The sequence below is a fragment of the Lolium rigidum genome, chromosome 1, assembly GCF_022539505.1.
Source record: "Lolium rigidum isolate FL_2022 chromosome 1, APGP_CSIRO_Lrig_0.1, whole genome shotgun sequence".
NCBI lineage: Eukaryota > Viridiplantae > Streptophyta > Magnoliopsida > Poales > Poaceae > Lolium > Lolium rigidum.
In genome coordinates this window covers 256,605,308-256,627,243 of record NC_061508.1, presented here as the reverse complement: position 1 = coordinate 256,627,243, position 21,936 = coordinate 256,605,308, and the positions used below count along the sequence as shown (strand labels likewise).

Sequence of the window (21,936 nt, the reverse complement as noted above, 5' to 3'; positions counted from 1 at the left end):
GATGTGTGCATTGCATTCATGCATAGAAAATGCGGGGAATTTTCGCGCTTTAAAGTAAAACAGATCACGATGAATCGAAGTTTCACTTGACCTTGGTGGAATTGAAGTAGCACATCAAGTCAAGCGCTATAAACCTCAATGTGACTTTACTAAAACCTTGTTTTGGGTAGAGATGAATTGATCTAAGGGGTTAGATCAAATGGAATTAAAACCAACACCAGAACATATGAATCAAGGAACAATTACTTGATTCTATCAAAGATCATAACATTGAATTCCTTGCCATAATCTAAGAACATCAATCTATTTGGAATCAAGTAACAATAAATGGAGAAACCATTCTTCACTTATCTTTTCCATATCTTAAACAAATCCTTGATCCTACCATGAACCTCATGGTATTCCTTCTATCTCATTCTTGGAAACAAGACCAGGATATAAACTCTAGCAATGTATAATCCTCTCTACTACATATTAATAAACATCAAACCTAGAGAGGTGAGAGTTCTATTTTAATTATTAGAAAAGCAATGACAAACCTTGAGCTAAACCCTGGATATACATCCAATTATTCAAATCATCATCTTTAAGAGCAACCCTAGGATGTTAATCAAAACAATCCCTAGAGAGAGAAACCAACTATGTTAAACATAGATTTTGATGATCACATCAATCTCTATGGAGCCTAACTTCAGGTTAGTATTAAAGTCCTTCCTAAATGAGAGAGAACTATCCATGTGTCCCGATGATTAAATCATCATTGTTTAAGAAGAACCCTAAGTAATTATCTCGGGCATTCTTCCGGGATATAAACTTTAGGGCAACCCTAGTAGTCCCATTCAAGAAGGTAAATTAGAAGTACTATACCCTAGACTAATCAAGATAATACTTGATCATGAAAGTGAGAAACCTATTAAATGAGAGATATCTTAGGAAGCCAAACCTTGATCATTATAAATTGAGTGATGATCATAACCCTAAGAACTTGAGGTAGAGAGATTAAGAACAAGTTGATCATGTCTAATCCATGATCATGCTCTTGAGGTATGTGAGGATAAGTTAAACCCTAATAGGATAAGTATATCCTATTTCCACATGAAATAATAGAGAGATCACTAGTAAGCAACCATATGCTTATATTCCAACCTTAACTTGTGAATCACTTGTTGATCATAAGTAGAATCCTACCATATCTATATTCCATAGATTTAAGAACCTAAGAAAACCTTAGAGTTAAACTCTCCATTTTATATGGTGAGAAATCATACATCCATATGACCAAAGTTAACTATAAAAAGAACCATAACCAATTTAGTTACTTCAATGATGAATTGAGGATTCTAATAGAAGTCCCATGGAATAAGATAGAGCCCATTCTCAAATCCTCACTAATTAAAGAAGCACATAAGATATGAAGTAAGTAACCATATTACCAAGGTTAGGGGAGACTAAACCCTAGCAAATGCAATATGGTGTCCCCTCATCTCTACAACCTATAATTAAATCTCAACCCTAGTTTATGTGTCACTTTGGTGATCATAATATAAAACCATGCTATAATTGAGATTCAAACCAAATGCCATTAGGTAAATATCATTGGAACCCTAAGGGTTCATTAATTAAATACAATGTTTCACTTATAAAACATAAGAGCCACCTAATGCAAAATCCTATAAGTAAACCATAGTGTGAGTAATATCTACTCCAAGTAATTCTAGGTGTTATTAAATAGAATCCTAGTGCTACCTTTGGAATATGGTTATAATCCAACCTACAAGACCTCAACAAATATGAATTCACATAGAATCATATGCAAGTAATCAAGTTATCAAATATGAGGTCAAGTCCTTAGAAATACTTTAGCACATGAAGTCATGCCATTAAATTCCCTCTTAACAGAAATCCATTAGTAAAGATTACTTTGCAATTGTTTCATGCAAAGAAATACCAAATAAAACTCTATATATCATTAAGTAAGATCAACAATCGTTGGGAAAGTAATTTGGATATTTCCAAGGGCAATATTCAAACTAATGCATATATGGTTATTTAATTCACATCCCAATAGTAATTAATAAACCAATGCTCTAGTATTCTTATTGAATTTTATAATACACCACAATAATCTTTAAAGTATCTGTAGTGCCTTGTACTAATATTTGTATGAATCAAATAAGCAAGACCTGCAAAATAGAAAGGAATTCAAATCAGAATTCAAAACAGATTTATAAAATAGAAAAAGAAAACAAATAAAAGAAAAAGAGGAGGAAAACCACCTGGACCCTTACCTGGCCGTGGCAACCCAACAAGCAGCCCATCAACATTGGTCCAACACGGCCCATCACGGCCCAAGTACCCCTTCGCGTGGATAAAGACGAAGGAGACGTCGTCGTCTTCGTCTTCGTCTCGGACGCGCGGGAGCTCGCCACCGCGACGCCGACGCCACGTCCCGCGGTCGCCGCCAACGCTGCTGACCGCCGCGACACGCCCAGAAACCTATAAATGGCGTGGACGCCCTCAATTTCTCCTCTCTTCTTCTCGTTTGCGCCAGAAACCGAAACCCTAGCTCGCCGGCATTCCTCTCGCCCCACCATCTCCGACCACCCCTGGAGCCGCCGATGGGCTCAAGAGGAGCGCCTTGATGTCCTCATCCATCTGGTAAATGGGCGCGTCATGGGGAGCTCGGAGGGGAGCGAATTCGGCCGTTCCCTTCCGCGATTCTGCGAGGGAAAAGTCGACCGTGTCGTCGTCTCCGGCCATCTCCGTCGCCAATTCGAAGCAATACGCAGCAAGGGTGAGCATGCGCTTCTCGGCAACCTATTATTAGCGTCTAGCATCCACCGTAGCTCGCAATCGCCGTAGTCCGCCGTGTACTGCCGCTGTTTGCGCTCGCCGGAGCTAATCCGGCGACCATCAGAGGGCGGCGCCACCACCATTCAGTTCACCTCGTCGTCCTTGTTCGATTGAGCACGCCCACGCACTCGCGGAAGCCCTCCAACGCCGGCGCCGTCCTTGACTGGCCGCCGGTGGTGCACTTGGTTGCCACGATGGCACCACGTGGCAGCCAACGTGGCATTGGCCCACCAATCAGTGACTAGGTGGGTAGGCATAGTCGGGTGCAAATAGTAGTTTAAGCCATTTTCTTTTAATTTCAAATTCATTAAATTACTGCAACTTTACATGAATTTATAAAATTCATTTTAACTCTAAAAAATATAACATGAGATATCAAAATTCCTAGAAAAGTAAACTCTGTCCAATAAAAATATAACATGAAATTTTTATTTTTAATAAAAATTTAATTGTTTTAAACTTAATCATTAAGCCTTTTCTTTTATTCTTAATTGCATTAAAAATTCAATAATTGGAAAACCTTCTAAAAGAATAAAAACCAGTAAGAAAAATAAAGAAAACATTAAAGCTATTTTTCTTTATTTGTTATTTTGTTAAATCTTTATTAGTGGAAATTTAAACCCTAATTAATAATTACCCTAATTATTAATTGTTTAAAAATAATAAAATGCCAAATTCAATGTTATTTTTATTTCAAAGTTATATGGAACTTCAACTATAGAACTGAAGTTATTAATCATAGAACTAGATGGTAAATGGAAAACCCTAATTCCTTATTGAATGGTATTACAAAATTATCATTGCATGTGAAACCCTAAAACCCTAATACCATTAGGAAACCTAGCTCCATTTATTCATCTGAATCCTAATTTGTTTCTAACCTAAACCCTAGGTTAACATATGTGATCATGGTATTTTCCTTTTTATCCATAGAACCATAATTAGCAAATAAATACTTGCCATGTTCACATAAAATGTAGGAGCCCTATTATCCATAATTCAGTATTCCATGTATGCATACCTATCCTACCTAGATTATCAAATAGGATCAAACCTAGTTCTTAGTACCAAGAATCTTGTCCTTACTCATCCTTAATTAGCATCACACCATTTTGATGAGCTCCAATAGCATCTATGCCCAATATTTGTCGTTACATAACCCTAGTCCACTAAACCCTACAAGTACTTCATAATTATTAGCATCCTACTTAGGAGCCAATTATTCCTTATTTAATAGAAACAACAGTAAAACTTAGACCACCTCAACCCTAATTGATATACTTCTTATTATATAAGAAGTATGTTCTTCAAAAGTTATTCTTTTGAAGAAAATAAGGAATCATCTTCAACCCTGCTTATAAGAACCTATAAACTCTAGCTAGCAATCACCAGCCAGATGAATCAACCTTGATAACAACCATGTATAAATACTTGCTTAGGATGCCTAGGCTTAACTCGAGCCTTACCAGCCCTAGGTATTGATGAATCTAACATTGTTGTGATCCATCTACTACTTACTCCAGAAACCAATTAGAATCATAGAAAACCATAGAACCCCACAAACCTAATATCATACTTGTTCTTCATTTTAGAACATGTTCTTCAAAAGTTATTCTTTTGAATTCTATAATAAGTAATCATCAACCATGCATTATAGGACTTAAAATTGACAAGCTGCTCCTTACTTATTGTACAACTACTATACCTGGTTGTGTATGATTGTTACTATCCATTTTGCCACTCGCTTATAATTCTAAAACAACACAAACTCTGAATAAGAACCTTGTTTGTAAATCACTCTAAAAGTGCAACACACCACTGAACTAATCATTACCACTCACTAATCCTAAATCATCGGGGTTAGGTCACGCTTAGAGCGATTGCATCTCATACTTATGCATTATTGCATCCTTGCCAATCTTTTAAACATCGTCCTTACTGGACGATGATGCTATTTCGAGAATTTGAAGTTATTGCGTATCGAAGACCTTGTCCGCATAATCTTGCGAGTCAAGAAAGGCAAGTTCATCACTTGCTCATGTCATTTGAGTATTTCTATCAAATTACTTGCAAAGTACTATGGTTATCACTATTGCATAAAAACCAAAACCACTACTTTCATAACTATGAATATGACTATGTGGTGGGCAATGGAACCATGGATTGTGTTGATATGGTGGAGGTTCCATTGCAAGGGTTAATATCCATCTAGGATTAAACAACAAATGTCGCCGAGTGATTCTTGTGCCGTAATACCCGTGTTAACCATAAGATCCGGAGTGGGACGGAGTAGTCAAAAGTGTTTCCACCTCTCGTTCATCAACGGATGCGCTTACCGTAGCGATTGTGTCTTGCGGAGTAACTTGAGGGTGGGGAGCCCCTTCTAATTCCCCACGGTATAGGCTGTTGCTTACCGTAGCGGTTGCTTGCTTGCGGAACAACTTGAGGGTGGGGATCCCCTTCTAATTCCCCACGGTAATGTGATCTATGATGGGTTGCGGCTACCGGCGAAGGAGTTTGGTTAACGAGTCCCAAAGCTGTTGTCGAGGTCGGGGTCCACCCCGAAATTACGGGAATAATGGGACCGACGAGGACCCGGGGTCGGGGTATGCAACAAAGGGTGGGTGTTCGAGGTAGCGGAGGAACATGATTGGCTAGACCTTATACCGGGCCTCACACCATAGGAAGTGTGGACGGGAAGATCACCCGGTTGGCACCAAGGTTAAGATCTCTTATGGGTAAAGCAACACACCTCTGCGAGTGTAAAGAACCGTGACTCGTCACTCCTCGTTCCGGGATATGGAGCTGCGAACGCGGCCGGAAAGGAGCTCCATGAAGTTCTAGTAAACCGGTGAAGGCCGACGGACATAGCTCTTCCGAATAAAAGCAACCTCTTGAAGAAATGATTATGAAAACCTGCATTGGTATTAGACTTTCTGGTCTAATGCTGTAGCTAGTGCATTAAATACCTCTTTCCTATAATGAACTTGTTGAGTACGCTCGTACTCATTCCACTCTTAAATCCCCTGCTTAGATATGGAGGCCACGAAGGAGGATCTACAGTACAACTTGAAGATCGAGGAGTCAACAAGTCGCTTCACGAGACAGAACCCCGTCGGAGGAGTCGGATACCACATCCAACAGGGAGAAAACTTAGTTTAGCCATAGAAGGGAACTAGCTTCCTAAACCTAGCTCCTATTTAGCTAGAGTCTATTCTTAGCCTCTCGTAGTTAGTGAAATACTCTACAAATAGAGTTCGTGTTAGGTTTAGACTACGAGTCGTTCTTCCGGAGTTTATTTGCGGTTTTACCTCATTGTAAAGTAGGAGGCTGTGTGGATCTTATGTAACGGAGTCGATGTTGTAATTCTATAGACATGCCTTGGACCCGCATATGTTTCTGTTGTACCACTCTGAGCGATATAATACTAGTGGAACTGTGTTTCATTGGTGTTATATCAGACTTGCATACTACACCATGCAGTGGTATGCCGGGTCACCACAGTCCCCGCGTTGGGCCGGGTTTTTGTCCGGCTGGACCCATCCGGACGCGCGGGCGCGGGATGGGTCACCCGGTTGGAGATGCCCTTAGAGTCTCACATCCCTTCTGAAAAGGATGGGGACACTGGCTGACTGACCCCCCACGTCATGATGGGACAAACGCTGCAGAGATGATTATGCCGCTGATTGAGGCGCTACGCTACTACAACAACACTGTGAAGACATGGTGTTGTCAACTTTGTGATATTGGGCTCCACAAGATGGAGCATGGCCTTGTCCTTTTCGTCTCTCTCTGTCTCTCTCCGATGTATCATGGGCAGCGTATATATAAGGTGACCCATGGATCCCATAGAAGGGCGGGATGAATAAACAACCAGAAGACATAGAAACACAACCGATCAAGCACTAGAGATAGAAGACAACTTTGTGAAGTAGTTTCTTCTTCAAGAGATCATAAAGCTCAAGGAGCAACTTTGTATTTCGTTGCATATATATCCTTGCATTAGTAGGGGTGTTATATCCACCGCGAGGGCCCCGAACCTTGATACATCACCACGTGCTTGTGCCCAATAAAGCATCCGGAATCCGTCATTCACATTCTTGGCTCCACACCTCTCTCTTAGAGCATCCCAGCCATCTCCCCGACGAGGCCCCCAGGATGGACGAAAACGGCACAGTCGCGCCCCGGTTCCTCGTTTTCGTCCGGATTAGGCCTTTCATCCGTCTGAAGAGCCCAGGCCATCCCCGGCCCCCCGGGGTGCGATCGGGGACTCCGGACGAGAGAAAAGCGGGGATGGGCCCGCTTTGTCGGCGAGAGAACAGAGGAACCCCACCACTTTGTCGACGGAAATCCTTCCTCCCCTCCCGTTGCTCTGTCGCTGCCGGCACCACCCCTCGCCAATCCGCCGGCCGGTTGCCTCAACTCCGCCATTCCTCCACCCAGCAGCCTATATTCCGCCGCCCGTCGTCCCCTCTGCCTAATTTCCGCCGCTGGGAAGCTCCCTCATGTCGCTCCTCGTCGACACACCCGACAGGTGTTCGTCCAATTGCCTGGCCGGACATGGACTCCGACGAGGAGGAGGAGGAGCAGATGTTCGCCGAGCTTCTTGAAGAAGAAACGGCAGCCGCCGCCCAAGACGAGGAGCACCTGTTGATCCTAGTTTGTTTGTCCGGCTTGTACGCCGAGTCGGTCATTGGTCACCGTGGTGGGTCGGCACCAGGTCGCCGGAAGTGCAAGCCGAGGCAGCTAATGGAGGGCTACTGCATGCTCTACGCCGACTACTTCGCCGACGATTCATTGCACGGTGAGGCTATTTTTAGACGTCGTTTCAGGATGAGCCGGAAGCTCTTCCTGAAAATTGTGTATGCCCTTTGAGAGTACGACTCCTATTTCAGATGCAAGTTGGATTGCACCGACATGGCATAATTTTGCACCCTCTAAAAGTGCACGGTGGCTATGCGGATGCTGGCATATGGAGCTCCTAGTGATTCTACCGATGACTATCTTCGGATGGCGGAGTCCACCGCCCTTGATCGGTTCTACCGGTTCTGCAGGGCGGTGATAGCAGTGTTTGGGGACATCTACTTGAAATCACCCGCTGTCCAAGACACTGCTAAGATCCTCGCTGTCAATGAAGCTCGAGGATTTCCAGGGATGATGGAAGCATTGACTGCATGCATTGGAAATGGAAGAACTGTCCTTTTGCCTAGCAGGGAATGTACAAGGGTCACAAAAAAGACTGCACTGTGATACTTGAGACAGTGGCTACCCATGATCTCTGGATTTAGCACTCCTTCTTTGGTATGATGGGGTCCAACAACGACATCAACGTCTTGCAGTGCTCGCCGGTCTTCTCCAAGCTTGTTGAGGGTCATGCTCCTCCGGTTAACTTTGTGATCAATGGCCGGCAGTACAACAAGGGATACTATCTTGCAGACGGTATCTATCCAAAGTGGGTAACATTTGTGAAGACTATCTCAAGCCTCGGTCTTCCAAAGGGGCAGCAGTTTGCCAAGGAATAAGAAGCATGCCGAAAGGATGTCGAGCGTGCATTTGGTGTCCTCCAGCAGAGATTTGTTGTAGTCCGGTTCCCCGCTTTGACTTGGTCGAAAGATCAGATGTGGGAGGTGATGAACTGTTGTGTGTGCTTACACAACATGATTATCGAGGATGAGCGGAAGCATTCGGTTCCTCCGAGCGAGCTAGCTGCACCATATGACAGAGAGGGTCCTCTTGCACAGCCTAACCACCAGGTGCCGGCATCGTGGGCTGCATTCATCGCTATGCGTCAGGAGATTAGAGACCACATAATGCATCAACAGCTGCAGCTGGTGGAGCACATATGGACGCTTCGAGGCAACACCAACTAGTTTCCATTTGATTTGTTCGAAAACTTGTCTTGTTTTGTTGAACTGTAAACGTTTATTTGTAATAATAAGCCAAATGTTGGCAAAACCGGTCAAATTCGCCGAATTATGCACAAAATTTGGCATCCAGGGATGTTTTTCTCTAAAAATCGCCGAACCCCGGGTGTCTACCGGGGAGACGGCTGGAACTTCGGTGATCCCCGAGCCAAACTTTCGTCCAATCCGGCGCTAAATAGCGCCGGATTTCGGCCTGGGGAGCCCCAACGGCTGGATATGCTCTTAGCCATCCCATGACAACGACCGTGACATATCCACGTCAGGGTTTGTTCATAGACAATGAATCATAAGTTATCTTCAATGTTGGAAGAAGAAGTTTAAGTTTCAAAGGCTGATCAAGGAGTGATTGAAAGTTTTGTCATGAGATAGTTGATCCATGAGCAAGTTCAAGATGAGCCATCTCAAAGCGATCATATGCTTGAAACTTGTTATCTTTATGGTGATCATGAATATGTAAAGATAAATCTAACTAGAGGCTCTTCCATAGTATTAGTATAGGGGAGTAATTCGCAAGCTTCAACAAGCAAGTGCAATGAAGAAAGATGTTTCATCTTAAGGTAGAAAAAATCATCATCATCAAACTCAAGTAGAATTATTAAAAGCAGAGGATTGGCCATGGCTTCGTGTGGCGGTGCACATCACCCAAAGCTGGATGAGCTGTCGCCGGGAGCAAAGACCGCACCATGCCGCGATTTGGAGCGGCGAAAGCCAAACTGGCTCGAAGAACTCCTGGAGCAAGATCTGAGAAGGGCACGTCGTGGGAGCATCACCACAGGAGTGCTCCGAGCTCGCGCGAGGTGACTCTGGCTCCTCTTCTTCGTCGTTGCTATCACCATCCAACACAGAAGAAGCGACCTCTGCCACAGACTCCAGGAGGGGAAGTGGGGGGAAGGTGGCTGAACGGCGGCCGCGCACTGCGTCGTCATCCAAGTAGTCGCGGGAGCATGCAACCCTAGTTGTTAGACACATCTTCCCCCTGTCAATTTTTTGGCTGTCATCTTGTATTGAAAAGTAGAGGACGTACAACACTTGGCACTTGAGATCCAGGTCCGTCCAAAAAGAAGCGGAAACAATGTTTAGACATCGTGGCGTGGATTCCGTTGGGCCGCAAGTGAAGTGGTTCGAAAAAAAATCATTCATGTAGAAAGAAGATCGATTGGCCTGATGTAGACATCGAGGCGGGCTTCGGACGTCATTGCGACAAGCGGCTTTCCTGGAACGGGCCAACGGAGGACTATAGGAAGAAAATCATGACGAGAGGACACGACACTACAGGAGGACCATTGACTAGCTGCTCAGGTCCGTATAACTTTGTGCATATGTAGCTCAGGCATTGCTCTTAACGAATCAGTTTCCGTCGAGGTGATGAAGAGTGGCAAGTGCTTTATCGTCCTTGGCTTTCCCTACCTTCTCCTACTCATCATATCTAGCTGCCTTCCTGATCATGTCACCTCCCTTAGCTTCAACTACAACTTCTCTGATCCCGCCGTCCTCGCCGGCGCCGATCTCATGTACATGAACGACTCTGCCCCCGTCCTCGACCGGATCGACCTGACCAACCACTCGAGTTGGTATAGCACCGGCCGTGTAGCCCACCGTCAGGCGGTGCGTCTCTGGGATGATAGCACCGGCAAGGTCGCCAGTTTCACCAGCAACTTCGTCTTCGCCATTAAGCCCGCCGACAGCAACCCCAAGGCAAGTAGCTATAGCATTTTTCTGATGGACTGAGCGGCGTTTTGTTAATTAAGCAAAACCTTGCTTTAACTACAGAAAGCTGATGGCATGGCGTTCTTCGTGGGGCCTTACCCGCCGAGCATGCCTAAGGACGCGCTCGCCGGCCACCTCGGGCTGTTCACCAATCGCAATATCCCGGGAAACAACTACACCACGCCCACTGTCGGTGTGGAGTTCGACACGATCAGGAATGACGACTGGGATCCAACTGGCACCAACTGCCACATCGGAGTCGACGTCAACAGCATCACGTCGACCCAGTACACAGCGCTGCCGGATGGGATCTTGAACGGGATCATGTCGGCGTCTGTCAGGTACGACGCTAAAGCGGCCACGCTCTCGGCCACCCTGCGGTTCGAGGACCAGCCAGGGCAGAGTACGTACACGGTCAGCGCGAACGTCAACCTGCGGGCCGCCGATCTGCCGCAGGACGCGGCTGTTGGGTTCTCGGCGGCCATCGGAGATTACATCGAGGAGCATCAGATTCTTTCCTGGTCGTTCGAATCCACCATGACCGGTAAGTGGCTTCCTCTGTGTTTATCTATGTTTTTTTTCGATAAAAGATGCTTTATTACTTTAATAAGCAATTACATCCAGCCTCTGCATAACCAGGATGCACACAACCGTTTTGTTGTCTCAAGTCCAAAAGGATAAATAATAAAAACTAGGCGAGATACATATCGGAACGATGAATCATATAACGCCTAAAACGTAGGTGGGGTATCTATCCGTAGACTATGCTGTCACCCATGTAGGAAAAAAGTATCCATCGCCGTAGCCTCCAACCGTGTACAGACCTCCGTAAATAGCTGTCGGTTCTCCACTCGCTGTAGAGGTAACCATGAACGGAGAATACCTATACATCTGTAGATGACCTGCAACAAAGAACAATTTTTGTCATTAAAGATCTTGTCATTTCTACATAGCCAAAGTGACCAGATAACTGCTACCGCCCCCACCCTCTATGTTTAACTTCCTGAGTTTCTAAGTATTATATACAATACAAGATACACAATTTAAAATAGAGACACTACCGTTATCCACATCAGCGGAATTATGATAGCTATTAGATCTGTAATTTTAATCGATGAGATTAAATTTACGTAACAAATACGAGCGTACATTTATATACACAATATGTCACGTGCTACCGATGGAAGAGAAAAATAAAAGGATAGAATAGTCTGAAGACATTACAAAGCACCCATCACGTAAATGGAAAGAAAAAATACAACTCGCTTTTCCTATAGTATTCTGAGCACCATCACGTCACGTTTATTGCACGTAAAAGGAAAATTTGAAATTGGCTTGTAATAATTTATCAGTAAAAAGGTACTGTCATAGTTTATTAGGCGTGCACATACCTCTAGGTCCCAAATTTGATCAAGTTAGTATTAGTTATATGTTATAAAAATTATATCATTAGAAAGTTTAGATGTTCTATTTTCTAATGATATAATTTTTATAATATATAATTTAAATTATATAGGTCAAATTGACGATCTAGGAATACGGGGAAGACTGGTAAACTGAGACTGAGGGAGTATAATTTTAATAAGAATGTAGAGTGCCTAAAATATATGAAACTAATATCTATAAGATAAGAATTTTCAAAATTGATCGGGACAATATCTAATTATGATGTATGTATCATGAGTCTAGAAAAATTGGATTCATGCTCTTTTTAAAACACTCAGAGGTGGCACCGTATAGGGGTTGTCAACATACATGCTAGAGCATCTCTAACAGACCCCTTAAATCACGTAGGACCTGTATTATTCCGGCATGATACAGGCTGTGGGCGAAAACGGCCATTTAGCAGGGCCCGTATATGGCACAGCCCGTAACGAAATTTTACAAGGTCCTCCAGACAACCCACCTCAACCTGTACAAGTACAGGCTGCGGGTGCGAGTGGAGGTCCAAACCTTCACTCGCAACCCTAGCTCCACCGCGCGCCGTCCACTCCTTCGGTGAGCAATTAGACGCCCGCGCCGCAACCCTTGCCCCTAGCCAGCATGAGCAGCTCAAGCTCTTGAAGCAGACGGACGGGGGGAGACCGCCGTAGCCTGGCGGTGGAAGAGTGGTGGGCGAAGTTCGTCAGCTCCGTCGGAGCGAAAAAGTGGTCGAACTGGGAGCACCCAACGCCAGCGTCCCTGCGGGCGTTCGCGCACGACGGCGAGTACTACGAGGCGATGCCTCCGATGCCGGAGATGCCAGCGGACTTCTACATCGAGTTTGCTTGGGAGGAGGAGGAGGAGGAGCGCGGCGCAACCTCTTCTTCGTGGGCGAGGGGAGCTCGGGAGGAGGAGGAGCCCGCCGTGACCTCGTCTTCGTGCGCAACGATGAGGAGGAGGCCGCCGCCCTCGCTCAGGCCGTGGCGGAGTCAGAGGCCAAGCTCCCGTCCATGGCTGAGGCAGAGCAGGAGGAGCAGGCGCGCGCCATCGCCGAGGTGCATGCCTTTATCGCGCGGGAGGCGAAGCAGGCGCGCACCATGACCAACTGGGTCATCCTCGACTAGGCGCGCCCAGCGACTGCTACCGTGGCGGCAGCGGGATCCGGCGAACTGGTGTCGGCGGTAGATCTAGGTAACCCTAGATTAGTTTAGTTTTAGTTTAAAAGTCGCGATCCAACGTATGATCGTGCAATGTTCTGTAAGATGTATGATGATGAAAAAGTATCTAGTGCAAGAATTTCTCCCCGTGTCTTCATATTTAAAAAATACAGGTATATTTACAAGTTCTGATAATGAAAAATCGCAGCAAACATTGGGACTACAGGACCCTGTATTCACTCAATAGGGATCGAGCGAATACATGGCCTGTTAGACATGCTCTAACAAGCTGAGCGTTCCGAAATGGCTGTTGGCAAAACCTAGCCGTCGGCATACAAGTCTCTATGCAGAGGTTTTTTCTGGGATAGATCGTCCGCAAAATATGACCGACGCAACCGTTTGCGTCCGCTCGGGCTGAAAATGCATCTGGCACCATCTCCAGCGGGGCAACGCATAGTGACTGGACCGTCCGCAGAGACGCAAACCCGGCACATATTTGCGCCTGGAATGCGTCGCGACGGACGCTGCGGGGATGCCACAAGTGACCGCTCGCTTCTCCACCGGGCCCGCCTGTGAGACTGTATCAAGGGCATCGCTTCCACGGCCATCGCTTCCGTGTCTGCGCCGCAACCTTCGCCATCAATGTCACGACTGCCTGTTCTGCGTGCGCACTGGCGGGCGGCGGCTAGGCTTCTGCGCCACCTTCAATGGCATCATTACCCGCACGCGCCCGGCCTTTAAAGCCGACCGGCACAGTTCCTGCCCTCACCTACACCTCCACTGCCACCTCCACCGCCGCGCGCCGCCGCAACACCATGGGGAAGAAGAAGAACGACTTCGAGGCGTCCGGCAGCGGCACCAAGAAGGGGGAGCGGACGCAAAGGGCGCCGCGGCCCGTCAGCGTGGGGAGGCTGATAAACGCGAACTGGACGCCGTGCGACGCCTGGTTGGGCATGCAATTGCCTGGCGGCTGGCGGCTCAGCTACCGTCGGGTGCCCGTCCCTCCCGTGCCTGCGCGCGAGCCAGATAGAAGCGCGGAGATCCGGCGAAGGGGGCGGTACCTGCCACCGGAGGCAAAGCGGTTGAGTGCCGCACCCTAGATGGCTAAAGTCCAGTAGCCGAAAGCATCACTAGCTTACGCTCTGACCCGAGTAGCATGGGGCACGTGGAATCCCGTGTGAATCAGCAAGGGCCACCTTGCAAGGCTAAATACTCATGGATGACCGATAGCGAAGTAGTACCGTGAGGGAATGGTGAAAAGAACCCCCAGTGGGTAGTGAAATAGAACGTGAAACCGTGCTAAGCTCCTAAGCAGTGGGAGGGGAAAGTGATCTCTAACCGCGTGCCTGTTGAAGAATGAGCCAGCGACTCATAGGCAGTGGCTTGGTTAAGGGAACGGAACCCACCGGAGCCGTAGCTAAAGCGAGTGTCCTTAGCAATTCATGCGAGAATTAATCACTTGTGGGGATCCATATCGAGCCCGTTTTATGAAATATCTGCTGAGAAAGCAAAAAAAAAATCAAGACAGGAAGTTTATCTATCACCAAATAGAGTCCGACAGCTGGCGCAGCTATCTCGAGTCCGAGAAGGATCCGAGGAGGAGGGCGGGGTTCCTGGGCGACAGGGACTTCCCCTTCGACCGTCCACTGGCGCCTCGTCATGGAAGACGGCAGGTGCCGACGCCTGCGCAGGACAACCACGACGAAGACGACGAGGACTACAGCGAGGCGCTCGCGTACCAAAACGAGGAGGCCAAGGACCTACGCGTTGACCTGCGCGTCGACTGCTTGCGCGCTCCCTCGGAGTGCATCCACTCGCGCGCTCCGCCTCCGAGCGCAAAATTGGCGGACAAGGCGGCGATCCTCCACCGCCGACACGGCCACCACCCTTAGTGCATCTTGCTGTGCGAGCCCTGGGGAACGGAGCGGAGGTCGCGGCGGAGCGGAGATCGCGAGGGAGCGGCCGGAATTCCTCGCCGGAGTGCGAGGGTTTTTCGCGGCGGAGGAGAGTAGGATTTCGGAACCGAACTCACCTCCCCAACTTGGTTAAATATATATGGCCGCACGCAGAGTTTCTCGGGCCTCCGAGAAACTTTTTCGGGCCGGGCCGCCGATTCAGGCTCTAGTCCCCGCAGCTTTCGGCCCGAACTCGTAAATCCGCCAAAAACATCAGTTCTGTTAGAATTGCTCCTAGGATATAAGGTATACCCAGGGTGGCCATCGGCATACCTTTTTACTTTTTCATTTTAGTTATAATTCCTGCTACTTAGTTATGCTTCAAACAAAAGTGCTTCAAAGAAAATAATTTACAATCGTAGAATAGAAATTATAAGATCACATATATCTTTGTATTTAGGTGTCCTATAGAACTACATATAAGGTTAGTGTGAATATCTTTGAAACTATCAGTTGATTTTAGGGAGTACTATTTTGGAACATGGGAGCATATGCTCCCCCTATTTTAAAATGCATTTAGACATATTTCAATTTTTTTTAATATGAAATGAAATATTTGCACGCACATCCTGCCACGTGCTCACAATGTCATTTCATAAAAAAAATGACTTGTCGTGTGATGTGTGTAAAAAAAATTGACTTGCATGCTAAAAATAATGCTTTTCACAAGATAAATTTTCTCTTTTTTTACATAGACCATAAAATATATTGGTTTTTCGTGAAACTTGATAACGCACATATATTATGGAGATGTACATGTAGAATTTTTTATCAAAATTGTCCAATATTTCAAATATGATATTTTTTTAGTAGAGGGAGCATACGCACGTGAGCCTACTTGATTTTTCATTGATTTCATAGTATTTCTAATAGAATAATCACATCTATATAATAGCACAAATTAATTTACAATCTTAGAATGGAAATTATAATAGGATATCTATATTTATTTTTAGGTGGACTATAGAACTGTATACAAAGTAATGTGAATATCATTGAAACTATGAGTTGATTTCGTTGTACTTTTGACACAAAGGGATAATGCCATCGCATTTGCGAGGGCCACACTTCTAAGAAGTTTCATGATATTTTTATCTTGACATCTATCCTCATATTTTATAACACACATAGTGTGCTCTATATTAAAATAAAGAAGATCAAATGAAGTTAAAAAAAATCTATGATAAAGCAAACCGCATATATTATTCAGGTACACATAGCAACCATATACTTAGTTAACTGTGGCTGATTGATATTCATGGTTGTACATAAAGAAATTTTGCAATTGCTCCGGTGGATGTTTTATTTGAGTTCAACATGTTGATATTGACAGTAATTCTAACTTTATCTCTGTATATAGGTCTAATGTCACTTCTAGACTAGCTAACTAGAGGATTTTGATTGATTCGCAAAAAAAAAAAAACTAGAGGATTTGATGTCTTTTTTAAGTTATTACGTAATCTAGACAAATCTGTGACACTCATTTTAAAATAGAGAGAGAGCATATGTTTAGTTTTAGAAATCACAAAACAATCATTAGTACATCAATTTATGTTCCCATGGATATGATACAGTATTATATTCAACGTATTATAGACGCGGGGGGGGGGGGGATATAGAATTAAAGTGTTGATGTTAATCCGGTAGCATGAAGATATATGAAAACTTAAATTTATAGAAAACTTTTTCAATGGAGTAAAGACCACCCTCGCATTTGGGAGGGCCGCTGTGCTAGTTTTGTTTGAATAGGACTATTAACCATTGCCTATTACATATATCATGCATTTCTATTTTTTTCCACGTGTACCTTTTCAGAGACGTGCTATCTTCTTACACGTATTATTCGATAGGAACTACCCAGAAACAATTTTTCATGTCAACACCAAAATTTTGAGGGCATAATACTCCATGCATGCATGGATGAGCATTTCCACTTCTCTTTTCCCCTGATGGAATGTTCACCAGAATGCGATCATAGTCTACTCGCACCTCGGAGGTGATGCATGCAAAGATTGTTAGTTAATACTTAATAGCTAAATAATATAGATAGAGTATATTGCCAGAAATTCAGCACCTCCACATGCCATAGGAAGCAACATATGCATATCAAATGTATTGCCATAATACAAGTGTGATTATGTTGTGGTTATGATCTGTTTATATACAATTCTGAAGATCTATTGGTCATGATATATTAGTTTAACTAGCACGGTGGCCCTCGCAAATGCGAGGGCAACTTCTGAGTATGTTTCAAAACTTTTGATGGCTCAACAAAACTTGAGTTACGAAATTATAATTAGCATTGTTATACAGTCACCACAAATATCACAATGAAATAACATATTATCATTGTGGAAAACATAATTATTATTTTACTTTGTGAGAGAATAATTAATGTTGCCATAAAATTGAACTTATCAACGACTATATGTGCGCTTTTTGCACGTCATGATATTCTATAAGTCCATTCAAATCCTGCGATATGCAAACTAATGTGCTAAATGTTTTTTCTGTATATTTTACACCGCTATTCTTTTGTTCCATCTACCCCCACTCCACTCTCAATGCATGATATTTTATTGCCATGGAGAAGTAATTTAAACTGTAACTTTGATCTTCATTTGTCATATTAGGATTCTAAGAAGTACTTCATTCCTTCCAAATTAATTGATGCAGGTTTGTCTAGACACGCATGTATCTAAATGTGGTTTAGTGTGTAGATACATGTGAATATGCACAAATCCACATAAAACAATTTGTAATAGAGGGATTTAAAAAATATTAAATAATTAATCGTATTAATTATTATCTTCTCAATAACATGTATGAACAAGAGTCTTGGAGTTGTAAGAACAAACCTACGAAAATCATCCCGTGACATGCACGCCTAGCTTAAATATTTAGCTATAAGCATCCGACATTTTATACATAACAATATGGCTAATCTATTCATATTATCCTTGCAAAAAAAGTGGTTAGCATGTGCTGATATTACTTATTGACTCAAATTCAGTATGACATTTTTAAAATAAAATGATAAAAGTTTGAACTAATTAATGACTATCACACCCTCATGCTCTTGGTCATAAACTCATAATAGACGCTCCTCCACGATACTCCTATGCTCATGCTCGATAATTTGGGAAGCAAAATTTTAGTATGTCGCGCCTCAAGATTTGTATATGTTGCCCGAAATATTAATTTTATACAAAGCCCTCTTATTTTTCTGCTAACTTAAATAATCTTTAAATGAGAAAATCAACTAAAATCCTACCTTCAACACTACACAATCCTCGAAATAGGGTTTCGTCCCGCTATATTGATATAGCAACCACCCGATACAACAAAGCAGTTGGGCCACATCACAACCAAGCCCAAACGAAAAGACAAAAAAAAAGAAAAAGAAACTAATGCCAACACCGGTAGATTAACGAAAACGAGGATGACCCCGCAACCGATGCGCCCTCCGGAGAATTACCAGTACCACCACGCTCCTCGCACAGTGAGACGCCGCATACCAAGCAGTACCTTCAACAAGGAAACGACGACGACGTCGTTGCTGCCCGGACTAGTCCTAGGGTTTCCCCCGGTACGCAGAAGGGATTGGGGAGGGGTACATCCGACGCCCTTTAGGAAGGAAAGCTGCACCTGCAGGCGTCACCGTGTCGGTGTCAGACGTGCCAACAAGGATTTCTCCCGACCACCAAACCCACTACCACGAATGCTCCGACGTGATCCACCTAACATGTCACCCAGTAGCACAAGCCACCACGGTCTTGTAGTCACCCTCGCTGTCGCACTGTGGTCACCAGAACATGGCCTAGAGGAAGAGACGGCATGCAGCAGGGACGAGGGTAGCAACACCACAATCGGGCGGGAGCGAACTACCTCCACCGCCTTCGCGGTCGCTGACCGGACATGGCAATGAGGGCAAACCAGGCCCAATCTGGTCCGACCGGGCCCAAACTAGCCCACATAGCCCTACTGCCAAGCTGCAAGAGGCCGGCCGAAGAGCCGCCACCACCAATCCACTGCCGCCTCATCATCTCCGCCTCCAGGGAGAGCACCAGAGCCGCGCCGAACCGCCGCCAGCCGAGCCGCACCATGCCGCCAAGGAGCCCCGCGCCCCCGCCGCGGGAAAAGTCATCCCCGCCACCGCCGGCACTGTGCTGCGAACGGCAGGCGGCTCACACCGGCGGCGACTGCGGGCTGGGGGCGGCGCGCGTAGGGTTCGCCCGTCACCCGCGGGGAGCAGCGGGGGGGGGGGTGCGTGCGAACATGGTTTTTTTTCAGCTCTTCCGTCAACAACAGTACACAATTATCAGCCACAACTATTGGAGCACAATTAGGAGACCGTGGGACTATAATCATTAATTTATTACATAAGTATATGCATATCATTTGATCCTTCCAGCACCAATAACATATTACTTTTGTACATGGAAGAAAGCTTGAGTGAGATGACAATAAAATTATATTGACAATTGTAACACTTAACAGAATTTTGACCCCCGCTCTCTCTTCAGTAATACAAAGCACAAATTACATAGTTCCAAAAGCTCGAACAAATCTACCTCATAAATAATATCTACTTTGATTGCAGGAAGAAAATCTATGATCAGACATCATCCTTTAATGGTATAATATAAATTTCGAACGATCACGTTTCAAACCATAAATAGCATGCCCAACTCACGCCACCACTTTCCATGCAGGGAGTGGAGCGCATGGGTTTGTTTTATCACAAGATGCTAGTGGCTAACTTGCATTTTGAGACTTAGGCATTTGGCGTCTACAATACAAGCGCTTAGCCTCGGTGCTAGGAACCTAATCCTGAAATTGTTGGCTAGCACCTGGTCTATCCCAGGATCATCCTCTATATCATAGTATTACCTCTCCATTATTGGAAGTTCACAATATACCACCTGATAGTTATGATCTCTATGTGTTTATGTACAGATTTAAAAACAAAGAACACAGGTCTAATAGCTGGTCTGGTGTCGGCTGGTCTGTTTGTATTGCTTACCATAGTCGCATGGCTCGGCTACCGCCTATATTTGAAAAGGAAGGAGAAAACATCTAAAGATGCAGAGATCCCTCTTGACCATGAAATGGACAACGAGTTTGAGAAGGGGTCGGGGCCGCGGAGATTCAGTTACAACGAGTTGTCGCGGGCGACACGGGGATTCTCTAATGACGAGAAGCTTGGCGAGGGTGGGTTTGGAGCAGTCTATCGAGGGTTGTTGCGCGACCAAGGGCTCCACGTGGCCATCAAGAGGGTCTCCAAGATGTCGAGCCAGGGAAGAAGGGAATACATCTCAGAAGTGACCATCATTGGCCGGCTTAGGCACCGCAACCTTGTCCAGCTTGTTGGGTGGTGCCATAAAGCCGACGAGCTCCTGCTCGTCTACGAGCTCATGACGAACGGCAGCCTCGATGCCCATCTCTACAATTCCAGAAAACTCCTAACATGGCCAACCAGGTATGTAGTACGATGAATTTTAGTGTATTTTCATAGTCGAATAGTTATTTGTATGTCTCATCTCATGTTAAATCATATGAGTGGTTGCACATTTATAAGTTGTGATGCAACTTTCAGCTTTAGAGATGTGGAATCAAGCAGTTGCACAAATGTTTTGCATCAGTCGCTGTAGAAATAGAAAATCATGAATGAATTTCTAGCAAACTTCTCTCTTCTTTGACCTGTTAGTGAACAGATCTCTTTTACGGTGTTCAGTGTCCCAGAATTTACTTTTGATATTTTTCTTGACCTGTACGTACAGGCATAGGATCATTCTTGACATCGGTTCTGCGCTGATGTACCTGCACCAAGAGTGGGAGCAGTGTGTGGTTCACAGGGACATCAAGCCCAGCAACGTGATGCTGGACTCGTCGTTCAATGCTAAGCTGGGGGACTTCGGACTAGCGCGCCTTGTCGACAATAGCCGCAGTGCGCACACGACGATGATGCTGGCCGGCACCAAAGGCTACATGGATCCGACATACGCCGTGACCAGCAGGGCCAGCGCCGAGACCGACGTCTACAGCTTCGGAGTTGTCATCCTCGAGGTAGCCTGCGGCCGGAGGCCCGCCGTCCCGCAGGAGGAGGAGAGCAAGGTTGTGCTCGTCGACTGGGTGTGGGGGCTGTACGGGAGGGGCACAATCCTCGACGCTGTGGACGCGCGGCTAGAAGGCGAGTTCGACGCGCGCAAGGTGGAGCGTGCGCTGGTGGTGGGTCTCTGGTGCGTGCACCCGGACTACAGCTTCAGGCCTTCTATCCAGCAAGTCATGGGCGTGCTCCAGTTCGAGGCGCCGCTTCCGGACCTCCCGCCGGAGATGCCGGCGGCGACATACGCGCCGCTGCGTGGAGGGAACGCGTCCAGCCGTACGTCGTTGACTGGGAGCTCAGGCACCCGTGGATACTCGTCAAGAAGTGACCGGACGGAGAAGAACCGTTCTTTTGCCACCGCCGACACGAGGAGCGATGACGGCAGGCTAGCGAATCAGACCGCCGGCACGGATGAGAATGTTCAGATCAGGAACTACACTTCCTAGCATGATATGTTCCTTCTTATAGGAACTACACTTGCGGTGAGCATGTTCGGTGCAGGAACCTACACTTGCTACCATGATGTTTCTTGACCTGATGTTAAACCAGGGATAATTATTCTGGTGTATTTTTTAAATAACACCTGAGATTTATTAATTAAGTTTTCAGAAAAGTTCACATTAATTGCTCGGGGCCAAAAAAAAACGAAGGTTTTCAAGTGGTACCTTCGTTGAGGGGTCATTTTAACTAAAGACAACCTTGCGAAATGGAATTACCAGGAAAGTAAAAAATATGTTTTTTGTCATTAGGATAAGATTATAGAACACTTAATCTTTCAATTCCAGTTTGTAATCACGCTGGGCAATCGG

The 21,936-nt window shown here is 45.3% G+C and overlaps 1 pseudogene; it reads left to right on the top strand.

Annotated features, from left to right (window-relative positions):
* The first annotated feature begins 10,142 nt into the window (after positions 1-10,142).
* Positions 10,143-21,573, top strand: LOC124657705 (annotated as a pseudogene).
* The last annotated feature ends 363 nt before the right edge of the window (positions 21,574-21,936 follow it).